The following is a 17,146-nucleotide window of genomic DNA, read 5'->3' on the forward strand; positions in this document are numbered from 1 at the left end:
ACAAAATAATTATTGACAATGGGTCAGTTTTATAACTGTATGAAAATACGCACCTACAATATTAAAAAGTTACAAACTGCCTACTGAACATGAATTTCAGACGTGGGAGTAGGGTGCCAAAACACCCTTTCTCTTGTCAGGAAATGCCCTCTGTAAAATCCACTCTATTGGGACGTGCTGTAACTGGCTTTAGGACACCCATACAAAATCTATCTGCAGATAAGGCATGCTTTCATGAAAAGGGTGCCTAAAAAAGGACACAGAAGTGACAGTATGTGTTAAACCAGATCACACAGTCATTGTTCATTATGTCTGGTCCCGAAGCATCTAATATTTTATTATGCCAGTCTTCTTTTTTAGGATAGATTAAGACATGATCTAGAAAGTGGGAATCCCTCACAGCTTTGCATGAGTATGGGCCTTCATAGTCCAGGAACTGAAGACGAGGAAACATCTAATAGGAGGTCCCTGGCAGATATCTGAGGCCAGGATGAACTTCTTGTCAGAATAATGGACACCACAGACTGACCAGAAGTTTCCATCATAGTTACAGAGACTAGCAAGAATACTGTCAACCACAAGTGCCCCAGAAAAGACTGGAAAGCAGTCTTCCAAGACGTACAGGGAGGAAATCCTAAACAGTCAAGAACTTCTCCAATTTACCAGATGAAATTGCAATGAAGCAACTGAACAGACTTACTTCTTCACTCAGGAACAGGTCTAATGACCCTTGTCACTGAATGTCAAAGATTCGTCCTTCCTCAATGGCTTCCAGGGATGAGGAGTTGAGAGGGATGTAGGGAAAAGTCTGCACTCCCTGGAACCTGGTGTTTGACAGAAGAGCTGGCTGAAGCAGAATGTCTAGCTCTGAAATGACCTCAGGGGAGGCCCTTCCATGAAAAAATCCCATGCATTAGGCTATATCATGCTTCTACCTCTTTATTAAGGGGAACCCTAACACATTCTCTGACCACTTAAGTAGTTCTGTTACCACTAAGTAGGCTCTTGAAAGAGAACTAGTCATCATGGTCCCCCCGTACCCCCTTGGTGCAGGAGGAATACAGATGATCGTGACATGATCAGCCATCAAACAACATTGTCAAGGTGTAATTATCTTACATACACTCATGGGTGAAAAAAATTCTCTTGAGAAAGCAAATAGGGAAGATCTTTTCTTACCATAAAGCAAGAAGGACAAATTGCTGTTGCATTGTTAGCACATCTTTTGCCCTTAATGCAAACTGTTTCTGAAGAAATTTCTGTATCAATCAGATCAATACAAAATTAACAAGTGATAACAAAAGCAAAAGCTTTATATATATAGAACTTAGAAACAGAATTCTAAAACAGTATTTGATGACATGTAAATATGCTTACAATGTGGATGCAGGTAAATGGCATTATGAAATGTCACAGCAGGTAATATGTCTAGTCACTTCACAACAGCAAGATCTTTTATTCAGAATTTTCATTTCAGACATTAACTGAACACCAAATCACAGAAGCATATGGCTTTAACATTATTATGTTTATTTATGTTTATTACTTTGTCTCTACATTTCCTTTTTACAAGTAAAAATTTCTCTCATATTGACTTAGTTTTTAAAATTCAATTATGTAACAGCTGTTTGATGACAAGGCCTATGAGGATCCTTGAAAAACAAAAACACCAAAGTTTTAGGACATTATCTTATTCAAAAAAAAAAAAAAGCAAGCTTTAAATCTGCAAAGCATCATAGTCTTAGGAATGTCATTGTGCAGTTGTCTAAAAAAGAATAATGCTGGCTTATTATTGATGTTATGCTAGGAAATAGTGCTAGCTAAAGATAATAGTTTCTCAACTCAACTATAGTAGTAAAGATACAGCCAAATTAGACCACATGCATAATTCATTACAAAAGGCCTGATTTTGCATTATTTCTGTTATAACTTTGAAATTGCAGGTAGCTCTGATGGACTGCAGAGATTTTTATTTGAAGATCCTCACAATTTTTGGAACTTTTTTGGTCAATAAGTTATTGTCTTAGTATTAGGAAATAAGGTATCTACAGTTCAGTTTCCTTCTCTATGCCCTCAAAACACATCATACATAACAACGTGAAAACACATCTCATGCATTTTTAAACCATAAGATTAATTATTAGCCCACCTTGTAAAACCTTCTCTTAAATATGCTTCTTTAATTTTTTTTTAATGAGATTTTTCCGAATTAAAGTGGAAGTACTTATACTATCAACAATTTTTGTCAATGATTTAGTATGTTTTAAAGGAAGGATATGAAATATCCACGAATAAAAAAACTCCCTACAAATCTTATGCAATACTGATATCGTATACTATTATTTTTCTTATTTTGATATACTAAAGGTTAGTTCATATGTTTTAAGATATTATTGAATTTTTAGACCAATATGATAGTAGAGCAACAATCACATAAGACAACTAAGCATGTCTCTTTTGCCACCCGCCACTTCTGTCAGTTATCCTGAGCAGTTCACTACATCTTCTAGTGAAAAACAATAACATGCCATCATTTATGTTGAGCAAATGATATGCTTTTTAACCAAGATCCAGCAAACAAGCTCTGAAGTACTCCATTAAAGCTATGCAGAAATTCTACAGTAGCTTGAGTTGAATTAAACAAAGTATGAGGCACTCACAAATTGAAAAGGAACAACAAAATGACTTCTTAGGTCCATATTTAAAATTCATGTCATTTGGCTTATCTCTCTAACATACAAATTTTAATACATTGAAAGTTATTGTAATAGTAACATTGAACAGATTAATCCTGACTCTGCTGATGAAGAAAGCAGAGTAAACATCAGCATTAACAAGGGTATTAGTTCTCTGAAGAGTGTACTCCTAAATTCTGTAAGGGCATGTCCAGTTAATATAGTTTTCCTTCCAGAGCTTCCTACAGACATCTTCAAAACTAGCTACTTGTAGTACTGGCCTACAAAGAAAAGGAAAAACCGAAAAAAAAAAGAGGTCTTGGAAGTTTTCTTTCTCCTCTTGTTCCTCCAGTTTTCAAAGTTAATAAGTAGGAACTGCCAGAAAATACAGAAAGGAAAATTGCTACTGTATAAAGCTTCACTGATTCTTTTTTTTTTTTTTTCAGAATAACTGTGAAAAGTGTTTTCTAAAATAAAGAATTGGTTTTACTTTGGTTTGTGCCAAATATGGGCAAGAACTGAGATGCAGCTAAAATAATGGGGAAGGGAAGAGAAATTTTTGCTATGTATTTTTATTGAGCTGATTAACTACGGAAAGAAAAGCCAAAGCATAAACCAAGCAAGCCTCGATTTCTTCCATTTCAGAGAAGGCTGCTTCCCTTTCTTCCTGTATTTTCTCCTCTTCTGGGTTCTTTGTGCTTCCAAGTGTTCCATGTAACTTCTGTCAATCTACTGATTTTGTTTCTCTTAGTTCCCCTCCACATCCCCATAACCTTTGAGAGATCTTTCGCATGAAAACCACAGCCTTAGGTCAGTGATCTTGGAACTGTGCAACAGTCTCACAGAAACACAGAATGGCTGAGGTTAGAAGGGGCCTCTGGAGGTCATCTGGTCCAACCCCCCTGCTAAAGCTGGGACAACAGGACCACATCCAGACAGCTTTTGAGTATCACCAAGGAAAGAGACTCTACAGCCTCTCTGGGCAACCTGTTACAGTGCCCAGTGCCCTGTGCTCCATCATCCATACAGCACAGAAGTGCTTCCTTGATCTTCAGAGGGAACCTCCTGTGTTCCAGTTTGTGCCCACTGCCTTTCATCCTATCACCAGGCACCACCACTTCAAAGAGCCAACCTCTGCACCCTCCCTCCAGAAGTTTGGGTCCCTCTGTCCTTGTACTGCATTGCTCAGGGCCTTCTACTTCTCTGGAATCTGAGTACAGCCAGAACTGGTTTCAGACACAGCTTTGAGAAAAAAAATACACTCCATGTATCACTTATCCTGCTTCTTCTCAACTCCCATCTGTTCTACTAGACTCCCCGTATCACATTTCTTGTACCAGTGTCCAGTTCTGCTTCCCATCTGCTGCAAAAGAACAAGTTGTAGAATCTTTTTCTATAAATTGTAAGGGAAAGGTTAAGCAGAGGACAAGACTTACGTTAAGGAGAGGGAGAACAGAAGATTTCTACCTGAAAAAGATGACAGGTAGACAGGACAGCGATGTCAAGTTATTGCTGCTTCTGAAGTCCATATCAATATATTTGAACTTTGATTGGTGTAACATGGCAAAGAGATGGAAATTAGTGAAAACATAAGGACATTACACTACAGGTTACCATAACTCCAGGCCCATTAGCTTATCTGAGAATGCAGATTCAAGGAAGAGATAACCTTCCCACAGTTTGAATCACATGACTATCAGCAGTGCTGGGAAAGCAAATCACTAGCCCAAAATCCAAACTCATAATGAAGCCTTCATAAAGCACTCAGATTGTACCACTTCCTTGAGATGGAAGGCTGATGAAGAAAAGGCTAAAACATTTGTTAAATTGAAATACTGATGGGCTCTGGCAAGTTGTACTATTCATGGTAGACTTCTGCATCTAAAAGTCCATTGGCCTAAGATCATAAGAGGCCTGATAGAAAAATCCTTTTTTTTTTTTTTCCACCAATTATTCTCACAGGCAGTAGGCCGAGCTGCTACTGAGTTATAAATGGTTGTGTTTATTTTTTTTCCCCAAACCAAAGTTACAGTTTTATAAAATCCTAGAACTACTACAGTCAATTGTGTGTGTGTGCGTTCAGACACCTTCAAAATTAGGGGGATTAAAAGAAATTATACTTGCACAATAGATACCTTCTATGGGCCTAGTCTTTGATTTGTGACAGTAAATACTGGTCAAAGAGGAAGAATTATTTGAACATGGAAGATAAATTTGACAGGAAACTGAAGGTGTTTGGCAGCAGCAAAGAAACTAAGAATGAAGCAGTAACAAATAATGAAAAGCATATGAAATGCAGTGTACCTACACAACATTTATCAAATTACCCAAACAAAGAAAATTACAACAAGGACAATATGTACAACAAGGACTATATGTAGCAACAAATAATGTAGCCTCCTTTCAACAGGATGGGGAACACCTTCCCAGGAAACAGTAACTGGAAGAATTACAGCAGTTAATCAGCTGAATACGAACTGGCAGTGGTCAAAGGACTAACGTAATCTCTGAATGTGTAACCAAATATATCTAACTGAGAAGCTATATTACTTGAGTATTTGACACTGGGGTCACTCATACTGAAATAGTGTTGCTAGTCTGATAATCACAATTCAAACAGGACACTGGTAAAATGGGGAGGATTCACAGAACACACTTTAAGTATAATTAAATCACTGGAAAACAGGCCTGACAGTGAAAAAAGTAAATCTGTTCTGTTTACCAAAGAGAAGATTATAGAACGATTTAACCACAGTCTGTAAGTACCCAAATGCAGGGCAGAAGCTTAACAATAGTATTTTATTCCTCCCTCCCTATCTCTAAGAAAGGCATAACATCCCGGAAAGCTGAAGCAAGACAAATTCAGATTAGAATATAGAGACAAGGATTGAACACTGAATTGCCATCTACTATACCAGGTTACAGAGGGCTACAATGGATTTTCCATCACTGGAAGTTTTCCCTCCCTTTATCCACCCCCCTTCAGTGAGATCAGCTGTTTTTCTAAAAGATAGGACTTAGTCCAATCTTCACTGGCCTTAAAGCAGAAACTGAAGAAGTCCTCAGCACAAAGGAAGTCATACCCAAAGATTACAGTAGCTCTTTACAGGCTTAAAGGCTGCTAATGTAGGACAAGAGCTCAAACTTCTTTTAATCCTTTATGCCTTCAAGATACACTCATTGCTAAGAAGCACCTGTCACGGACCAAGACTTAGCTCTACTTGGTGCTGTACAAACAGAACAAATAGGTAATCCCTGCATCAGAAAGCTGAACTTCTAAACACATGACACAAGACAAAACAGGTGGATTCAGAGGGGGAAGGAGAGAAAACAATGAAACAGTATGGGTCAGCACAAAAGGCAGGAGCCCTCATATCAGCAGTCCATCCATTGTCGTATTTTCTTCAGGCAACACAGCAAGGGAGAGTTTTAATGAGGGTTCTGAAGTTGGACGGATATAGACCAAAAACAATTTTTAGTAGTGAGGAAAATTACCAGTAGAGCAAGTTACTAAGGGCTGTCATGGGATCTCCATCACAAGTATGTCAAACCAGTGATGATTTTTTTTTCCCCTGAAAGATACGCTCTACTTCAAATAGGAATTAATTCCTGAAGTTGTTATATAGGTACTATTATGCTGAAGATCCAACTGGATGATCACAGTGGTCTCTTCTGGCTTCACAAAACATGTTTTCCAAGTAATTCTCATCCCTTAAAAATGTATCATTACTTCATGTTAAACAAAATTATCAAGAACAGTTAATGGAGTCCCACAAAAACAATAAAAGTACTTATAAGATGACAGAACCATTCAAGCACTCTTTTGCACTTTTGTTTTGTTTTGGACACAAACTAAGTAAAGACAGAGAGAAGTAGACTTCACTAAGTCCGTGCACCCGCTGTGTGCATTTCCACGCTTGAATGAATTGTCAAGCTCCCTAAAGAAAATCATAAATTATTGGGAGAAAAAAATGACAATATCTCACTCTTACTACACAACTTATTTTGCCTTAGAGAAATGCAATAAAACACATCGAAAGATAACCAAAGTCTAGAATACTGACAAAGGAGGAAATCTGCAATCCTTCCATTCATAAAAGATGGAGACCATTTGCTATCAGACTACAATAACAAATATATCTAACAGGAAGGAGCATAAAGAAAGACTCATACTGTCTGTGTTAAAACATCAGTTGAGTTCTCAAGCTAGCAAGAGAGCCTCAACCATGCCAAAGAGCTTTTAGGCAGTACTTGGTCAGTCACAAAATCACAGAGTAAGTGAGGTCAGCAAGGACTGCAGTAGGTCCCTAGTCCAGTCCCCAGCTCAAAGCAGGCTCAGCTATGAGATCAGACCAGGTTACTCAGGACTATCAAGGGGTCAAGAATTTAATACTCAGCTGAGGAAAAGACAACTTAACATTCCTGATAGAATGACCACAGAAACCTCATTAAGCATACAAGCAAATAGGTTTGTTACAAAATAATTAGTTTTTACCATCTGCTCATTGACGTGTTTGAAAAAAACAATGTGAGCATCCTAAAGCTATCAAGTGGGGAAGGCTTTAGTCAGTCAAAATACTCCCTTTCAAATACTACTATATGTATGATTGCACACAGGTTTCTTTTAAGACAAAACTTACATTGTTGGCTAAATTTCAAAATGATTTCAACAATATGACTTCGAGCATTGCAGTGCCTATCTTTCCAATAGCAAAACATTGAATTAATCAGACATGGTTGGCATCTATGAAATCCCCAGAATGTAAAAAAAAAAAAAAAAAAATTGGTAAATAAAAAAGTCTGTAAGATAATGTTTTGTATGACAGATGTTTTATAAAGTGTTTTAACCAACTGAAAAGGCATTCATTCTGATAAACAACACGTGAAGAGAAGAATAATGGGCAAGGTAAAAATATAACAGGAAAATTAAGTCCTGGACAAATAGTTTAAAAGAAAATGGAAGGTACCCTATTGCATTTGCATAAAAATCCACATTTCACTAGAAATATAGATTTCCTAATAGAGCACCATATTGCAAGCATAACAATTTAGCATTCCAAGGTGTACTCTGTAGGTCAAAACAGAAATCGTCTTGGACTACTTTTAAAGTTTCTTTTGCATTTTCACTAACACAGACATAAAATATAATAATACAATTAAAGTTGATATGGTCAACCAACCCTTGTAATGCTCTTCCAAAACATTTTTGAGGCTGCTTTGTCAATATATACATTTGTCTTGTGACCAGAAATACACTCTAAAGAGCTTTTACCTTCTTAACATTTGTAGAGAATTAGAGAATGCACACCATTCCTCATGGTTGGCATGTGTCTGTATAGACAAGTTTGTTTAGTTGTTTTCAGTTTTTAAAAATCTTAAGATAGGCATCTTGAAGTATTAAGGAAGACAGAGGAAGGTGGCAAGTGAACACATACATGGACTACATACCTGAAAAATCAGTAAGAGTCAGCTTTTCATCTTTAGAGTAATAAACCACAACCACATCAATCATATCATTGGTGATACCTAAGAGTAACCTAAAACCATTTATTCTGAGGTAAATACGAAGAGTCTTTCACCTAAGCAAAACTCCTTAATTGTTATACAAACACATCAGCTCTGGATGCCTTTGAAATTGTGTGACGTTTACTAAGATTCGTACCGGATTCCAGGTAATCTGTGATGAAATGTCATTGATACAGATATTTGACAGTGACCTATTGACATATCTTGGGCCAGAACTCAGATTAAAAAATCGTATTTGTGGCTACCACAGAACTTTGGCTCAATTAGCAATTTTAAGACTCTGCACAGAGATAGCTACTTTGTATCTGTGGCACAGTCTTGGGATCCACCTGAAGAGACTCATCTCATCTACACACACACACACTCACAAAAACTATCAAAAAAAAACTTCTTATGTTGAGGGAGTAAAGAAGTCTGCATGAAAGTATGGAACTTTGGAGAAGGGAAAAGGAAAAAGTTAAAATAATTTCCAGATTACAGAAAGTATTAGAGACCTTTTTTTTTTTTTTTGAAAGAATACTATACTGAGAATATATATGTATCTGCCAATCTCTTAGTAGAAGAGCATTCTTGCGACCAAGAATGGTAATTTCTGAATATAACCATCTGTACATATAAACACAGGTCTTTAACATGAGGCTGAACAGTAGGATAGCTTTCCCAGGCACGTTGTAAACTCTCCATACTTCCAGATATTCAAGTTCTGACTGGTTAAGGTCTGGGGCAACCAACAGCCTTGCTTTAGAAGGGTGGGTGGACTGCAGGATGTTCAGATGTCCCTTTCAGTCTCAACTATTTTGTGAACTTCATGGTAGAGCGCTAAAAGAAACTAAAGGCTTTAAGCTCAGGTATCCTAAGTACTAGACTTGCAACCATTTGTGGAATTGACTTAATATCTCAACCACATATTTAGGGAATCTAATGAATTGAAATGTCGGTTGGTATTACTGGTAAGTAGACCAGGCTCAAACTTGCAAGAAATCTTGAGTAACTCACCTATGAGCTACTGAAGACTGTTTGGGACAGAAGTCTGCTTCAGATGAATAGATGAGAACAGTAGACTGGAAAGACTGTCCATTTCACCAGTCTGTCCTGGAGAGGTGTCTGCTACTGATGTTCCCTCCAGTGAAGAGAGTCACCTAGCATTCAGAATGTAAGGCAATGAGACTCACACTGACTTTTGGCATACTCCCAGAATTCTGTATTAGCAGATCCTCAAGGAGAGGCAGCAATCTCCAATTATTTGATGTAATGTTATTCATCTTTGTATCAAAATTGTCTACACTATCCCAAGTGACTGATCACCATAGCTCTTCCTACTTTACCACTAGAACATTTACAGGGACAGGGAAAATGTATATATCATTTTAGCTGCCCAAAGAAATAAGAACAAATACAACAGAGAATAACACCATCCAGAAAAGGCTTGAAGGAACAAAACCTTTTGATACTGTCTGAATTAAGTCACTGAAAAACACTGAAAAATTTCTCCCAGGGATATCAGACAGAAGTCTCCCGCCCATTAATGGTGCCTCAGGGTGAACTGACTCAGCTCATTGGGCAATATGATCAGGACACCTCACAGGTAGTACCAAACACCTTGTTCTAATACCTTGTACACCACTGCACCATTTGAAGAACTTAACTACTTCCTAGAAAACAGAACTCATAATAACTTGCCATAGTACACCTGACAGTTTCTCACTTGCACATGAATGGGATGGCCTTGAGGAACAGGAATGAAACTTCTTGCAAGCATGCTGACTTGAGCTCCACGATCCCTGAAATACTGTCCATCCAAGTGGAGAAGAAGAAAATGCTTTTACTTAGAAAGAAATCTGAATGGGAAAGGAGATATGAAAGGGCACCTTCCAAAAGGCACTGGAATTAAGTAGTAATATTTAATCTGGAAGCATGGTTACCCTTAGACTACTGTGTTCAGTTTTGGGCCCCTCGCTACAAGAAGGACATCGAGGTGCTCGAGCGAGTCCAGAGAAGGGCAACGAAGCTGGTGAGGGGTCTGGAGAACAAGTCTTACGAGGAGCGGCTGAGGGAGCTGGGATTGTTCAGCCTGGAGAAGGCTGAGGGGCGACCTTACCACACTCCACAGGTACCTTAAAGGAGGCTGTAGCGAGGTGGGGGTTGGTCTATTCTCCCACGTGCCTGGTGACAGGACGAGGGGGAATGGGCTAAAGTTGTGCCATGGGAGGTTTAGGTTGGATGTTAGGAAGATCTTCTTTACTGAAAGAGTTGTTAGGCATTGGAATGGGCTGCCCAGGGAAGTGGTTGAGTCACCATCCCTGGAGGTCTTTGAAAGACGTTTAGATGTAGAGCTTAGTGATATGGTTTAGTGGAGGACTTGTTAGTGTTAGGTCAGAGGTTGGACTAGGTGATCTTGGAGGTCTCTTCCAACCTAGATGATTCTGTGATTATCTTCATAGATAGCATCCCAGTCTAGTATACATGTCCACATGTTTTTAGTGGCAAAGTCTGGTATGATGCATTCTAGTGCTGCCATGTATTGTCAGGACTTTGCAAGGGAGAAATACAGTCCAACAGTTGAGTCCCCCATGACTAGAAGTGCAGCCTTAGCAATTGTCAGGTGATAAGCATATTCAATAGAGTACAGATGAATTCAGTTTCTTCTTAAGCAGAGTCAAGAAGATTTTGAAGTCCACTTTATGAGAGTCTCAGGAACAGGAAAGATGAAAGAATTTCTTTTTAAAATAAGCAAAGAATATAGCCTTAGGTAAAAATCAATCACTGAAAAACCTTCAGGGATGACATTTGAGAGTCTTTGAGCTCTAGGAGGTCAGGAGAGAAGATCCAGGAAAGTGATCTGTATTTGTCATTTTTCCTGAGACTTCACTAAAATGATAAAAACAAGATGTTTTAAAGAAGGAAGGACAACCATGCCATCTGGGTATCTGGCACAGAAGGTGGCTTACCAGTACTGGGTAGTAGACTGACAGTCTTCAGGATTATATAAATATATATATTCCAGAAACAGAGAGGACAAGAAAAGGAAATTGATCAAGTGTAACTCTGTATCTCCTCTTTTTTTTAAGTCTCATGGATCTCCACACATCAAGAAGAAATATCTAAATGAGAGACCACAATAGTGGGGTTGCCTCAGGAGAAGCTGATATCCTTTTTCCACTATACTTTTTTGGCTACTAAGAGCAGAATAACTTACTCAAAAGAGGTTTGGTCCAGTTTCCATGCCAATTACTTTGAGTGACTTCTATTCTGTTCAATTTTGAGTACCCCAAAGTACTGATGAATTTAAAATATTGCCAGGAAGTTAGGTTATAAAAGAAGAGACTAGAAATGAATGTTGGAATGAATTACGTAAGTGCACAGATTGGTTACACCATGATCTGTCAAGAATATGGTAATAATCACCTACTCCTTCCAGTTGCACAGAAAATACCAAAGAGAAAAAAAAAAGGAAAAAAGAAAAAAAAGGAAAAAAAAAAAGAAAAAAAAAAGAAAAAAAAAGCTATTTAGGTTTGTTGAAGCTTGTAGCTAACTACAGGAAGATCAATCAAAGGAGGAATTTAAAGGCAGTACTCCCATACATATAAAACAACAAAGAAAAAAATGAGTCTAAGCAGTCCCAGGATAATATTAACATTGAAGAAGGCACTTTATCAGAAAATAGGCTCAGGAAACTACTGAAGAATTAAACCTGTATTTGAATTAAACAAACAAAATGATTTTTGAAAGGTTCTCATAGATTCCATCTACAAGTTTTCACAGTACTGTGTGACAAGGAAGCACAGAGGTTTTGCAGATCTAGCTAAGCAAAAAAGATGGGCACAGGATCGGAAGAAACATTCTGAGTTGCCATGTGTAATCTTTTGCTATTTAAAGCAATTGTATCATGCCAATTTTGTTGAGACACTTCTCAGAGCCCCTCTCTGAAATCTCCTGCCATCTCCCTCACTTGAATGCTTGGTTCTGTCTTGAATGCTCTGTCTTCCAGCCAAAATTTATCCAGGGCTTGTTTACACTCATTTGTAGGTGTTCTAACAATGTCCCTTAGCTTAAACAGATATTTTCTCTCCCTGATGTCTTCTCTGCCTTTCTGTAACATACTTAGAAATATGAAAGAGAAATCATATCCTCTCTCAGTTTTTGTTTCATTAAGCTAAACATGTCACAGTTTCTTAGTCTCATCTTACAAGATAAGCTTTCCATTTCCTGATCACCCTCGCAGCCCATCTCTGTTGCTGTTCCAATATTAATTCATTTTTCTTGGAGGGAAAAAAAAAGTGTTAAGGCTAATAGCCTGTTTGTCCCTCCCAGTTCATGACTATCCTCATCATTCTTCTGTGTAATGTCCCCAGAGTTACAGTACAAATTAAGGTAGTGTCTTCTTTACACTAAAGTTATAAAAAATAATAATCATAATAATTGCAGATTACATAATTTATAAATACTGATTTTGGGAAACAAACACACAGTGCTCATTTGTATTATATGCCTAAGTACTAGGCAATCTTTCACAATCAAGTGACCAGCATGAAATTAAAGCCTACTTCTTAGCACTAAAATAAAACATATTCATTCTAGTAACCCACACATTTTTATCTGCAAAGATGCTGTGAACTAAATTTTCTGACTGCATATACGTATGCATTCCAAGAAACAGATTCAAGCTCTCACCATAGATTGTTTAGCTCTGTTACTTAAAGCAGATCTTAAATAACAAGCTGACCTGAACCAAAACTTGTTTCAACAATTTAATTTATGTCACATTACTTTCAAAATGAGCAAAGAAAGAGTTTGAAGTGTGACAGCGGACAGCAGTCATGTTTACTGCACGTTCCTCACTACAACCAAGCTCTACAACTAAAACATGTTGGGCATTGGAAAGAATGCACATGCAGGTACCTTTGCTTGTTCCCTTTCTTCTCTGGGAAGTTTCTCTTTAATTTCTCATAACTGCCACACAAAGAAAGTCACAGCAAATCCCCAAAGATGAGGCAAGGGTATTACCTTAATGGCAGCGTCTTACACTGACAGTCCAGAGAGAAGTACCCTGTCTACAGTTTGAAGAATTCAGGCATCTAACTTTCATTTCCCTTCCTGGTGTCACCTACTACCAACAACCATATAAGCAGCTCCTGACTCAGTAGAGACAAACATTCATACCATGCAAAATCAATAGCATCCACATACAAACCTGTGTAAAATACTAATTTACACAGTTTCAACCCCTGTCAATTTTAATAGATCACTAAAGAGTTAAGAGTTGCTTAGAAAAGTGATAGTATCATTGCTCAAAACAATAAATATCCTCCAACTAATTACTGAAATGAATTACATGTCCAAAAGTCTGGAGTCCTGAATATAAATGATGTTTAAACATTTAAGACTTGCAACAAGCATCACATCTCATACTTGCATGTATATGAATATTACTAAACCTTACCCTCCCCCAAAACAAGATCCTTATTACGACAAAATACTTAGTCTTTGTTTGAAACAGACTTTTAGAAGACAATGTTGTACCCTCTGAATATTTGCAGTTACAAAAAATAAAAAAAAAACAAGATGCTGTTCTACACACACACTCAGAGAGTTATGAAGATATTCATCCATTAGCTTGAGCAGGAGCAGACACGTAACAAAAGCAAGTTGCTCAACTCTGTACAGGCTATGCCCTCAATCTTACTGCTGGTAGTGAATATGCTTGCTGAAATAGTAGTTATTAACTGATTCACAGATCAGATAACAACCCATCTGTTTACCTCCAGATGTTCTATCTAGAAAGCGCTCCATGAAGAGAAAACTCACTAAAAAAAAAAAAAAGTAAACAGTCCCTTTCTGAAAGCTTTCTAACTCTCAGATAGAGCTGTACAGATCGACACAAGCTTATGTGTATTACTATTACATTACACTCCAGTGAGATTTTTTTTCAGTCACTTATTACACACTCTTGTTTTTTAAACTCATGAGAAAGAAAACACTTCTATATAAATTATATTCTTCCTAACCATAACCAGTATATTTCAGCTTCCAGCATGACAGCTTTCATCAGCTAAATATGAAAACTGGGCCCAAAAATCATAATTCATAGCACAAATAATTACAGAACTTATGATTCACCCAATACAGAATGTGATTTTTATCACCATAAATACAATAGTTTAAAACAACAAAACAGCTTTTCAATTATTATTTTCAAAAAAACATAAAGGACAAAATTAACTCAACAGTAATGCTTCAGAACTAATAAGTCTAATTTTTAAGTGTATTGAAGCAAATGGATACTTTTGTACTGATGTGAGTAATTAAAGTACAAGAGCTTCACAGACTCAGAGATGTAATGCAGCCCTTTTATCAAAAGCAGTCACTCTATCGCGGCCTGACAGTTAACAGCATATGATCTGGTAAACAAATACTTTCACACAGTACAAAAGTGCCATTAAAGGCCAGAACTGTCAACACAAATTCCATTCTTACAAGAGAAAAAAATATATAAACTGTTGATCACCTCTGGTTGCCTTAACTAGCATGGAGGTTGTCATGGAAACATTTCTGCGAAGTTCACAGTGATGAAACACAAACACTTCCAGTTTAATTGCTATTAGGTTTAGCATACCAGAGTTTATTTATACTCAAAGAGCATTATGATAAAATGCAGTAGAAAGTAAAGCTAGTAATGATCTGGCATAGCAAAGCCAACAGATTTAAAAGAAAAAAAAAATAAGGAAAATAAAGCCAAATATAGAAGACTTTTATTAGACTGAAACAAGACCCCAAAAAAAATGAATTATCCTTTTCCCAAAAATATTAACAGAACTTTCAGCTAGAACGTGACTTGCCCATGACAGTTTTAATGCAACTATATTAACATACTGATGTGTGAAAATACTAAAGAAACAAAACATTTTCAAAGCTCATTTGAGCTACCAAATACAGCAGTATCTATTATACAAATTCAGAACAGATTCTTAATAAAAATTACAGCATATTAACTTTTGTAGCACCCTTCTATCATGTGAATATTCTATTTTTCAGATAGAATAGATCTAGTCCTGCTATTTTCTTACCAGCAGAGCTCCCACAGCATAAATGACAATTCTGTTGTCCTTACAGACAAATTGAGCCCAATGAGATTTCAAGTTATAGTGCTGACTGACTACATGAATACAAGTCAGGAACAGCTTAGTTTTATTCCATTACAGTTAATGGAGATTCACTTTTATTTTATTAGAATTAAACAAAATTTATACAGATGCATGGAAGTTACTAACCAAAATCTGCAGGTTCCTTTCATTATAATCCGATTTCATTTTTTAATAATACTACATTCATTCTTAGTGTATGAGTTAAGTTAATGCAAAGCTTTAATAAATTCCAGTGACTTTTTATCTGTTTTCATTAGCAGAAGTTTACTCAACTCTGCTGACAGCCTGCAACACTCAGAAGCTGAGCAGAGGTCAGGGGGTTGGAAGAGGGAATGGAACCAGTTTGTGCGTGAAGCGCGCAAGGCACAAGTACAGAACAAGGATTCAGACGGGGTGCTGCCGGAGTCTGCTACACACAGACGGGGAGCGGGAAAAAGAAATCAAGTGGGATACATTGTGCTTACTTTACAGACACCGCCAAATTCCCGGCTGCTGACTCTGGCATACAAGTATAAGAACACAATCTATGGCCCACAACCTGCTATTAATTTCTTCATTCATATGAGTTATGTTTTGAACAAAGGTATGCAAAGGAAAATATATCATCTATAACACAATAACTATATTTTAATCATTTTCCATTATCTGGTTGTTATGCCTAATCTCAAAGTAAAAATGCATTCATCTTTATGATTACCATATTTATGCCTCTTAATTCTTTTTTTTTTTTTTCCTTTTCACATTTGCCCATCTCACATTTATTCATTCTCTACTTCCCCTCTTGCTGATGTTCCTGCCAATCCTCATTCTCCCCTTCCCAGCCACTGAAGCTGCAATAAATTAAATTGTTAATGCTGAATTTTAAAATCCACCATTAAGTTTAGAATGAGTACCTTAAAAAGGATTAATGAAGAAAGAAGAAAATGGAATAAGGATAGACTTAGTGTGTTCCAGATTACTAGCAGACTCAGGAAAATAACACTAACAAGTTTACATTCTCAAGATTATAATTATTACTGCTACAGGAATATATGGATTTGAATATATGCTTAAATCAGGAGCAATTTGAAGAGCACCACATTTTTGTCAAGTAGCCCCACATTCATCACGTGATTTCTTTCACTCTACTTTTTTTTTTTTTAGCTAGCAATATTTCATCTCAAACTACGTAATTTACCATCTAATATTCTACTTCCTGTTTATTAATAATATGCTTCTGATCTAAATGAACATAGTTTTTGTGACAGTTACTGGAAGACAGCAGCTTCTTTAACCCCGATGCATGGTTCTGCAGTATCACCATGGTCATTACTGCAGAATCTGAATGTACCCAGTACTGTCACTGTAATGTATTTTTCTTCTGGTCCTCTTCCCACAAGGGAGAAATATGCAAACGAGTGCCCTGTTTTGTTAAAGCCCTTTTCTACTTCTCTGAGTTATTTTGTCCTGAGGGCTATTAGAAAGTTAGTTTGTTCTGTGAAAACACATAGAAATAAGTGTATTCGTGACAAAGAAAAAAATAACTATTTTAAAAGTCTTGGGATTAGAAGTGAAATAGGATGCAATTTACGATGTTCTTCAGTTCCTCTTTCTCCAAGGCTTGGACGTATCCCTGAACAAGGTCCCTACTCTGCACAGAGGATCTTCAGCCTTCCTGACACAGGGAGCTCCCCTTCTCTGGAGAAGCGCAATGAACGCAGGCTTCATTCCCAAGCTCGTGTGGAACCAGGCCAAGAACACTGAAAATAAATACTAAGACACCAAACGACTTCCAAAGTCCTGTGAGGATATGGCAGACAAATC

The 17,146-nt window shown here is 37.2% G+C and overlaps 1 protein-coding gene across 11 annotated transcripts in view; it reads right to left on the bottom strand.

The window, feature by feature from the left end:
• Positions 1–17,146, bottom strand: part of FOXP2 (forkhead box P2) — a 440,428-nt gene that overhangs the window by 400,057 nt on the left and 23,225 nt on the right. The gene's annotated exons all lie outside the window — the stretch shown is intronic.

This window comes from Anser anser (genome assembly GCF_964211835.1).
Source record: "Anser anser genome assembly, chromosome: 1".
Lineage (NCBI taxonomy): Eukaryota > Metazoa > Chordata > Aves > Anseriformes > Anatidae > Anser > Anser anser.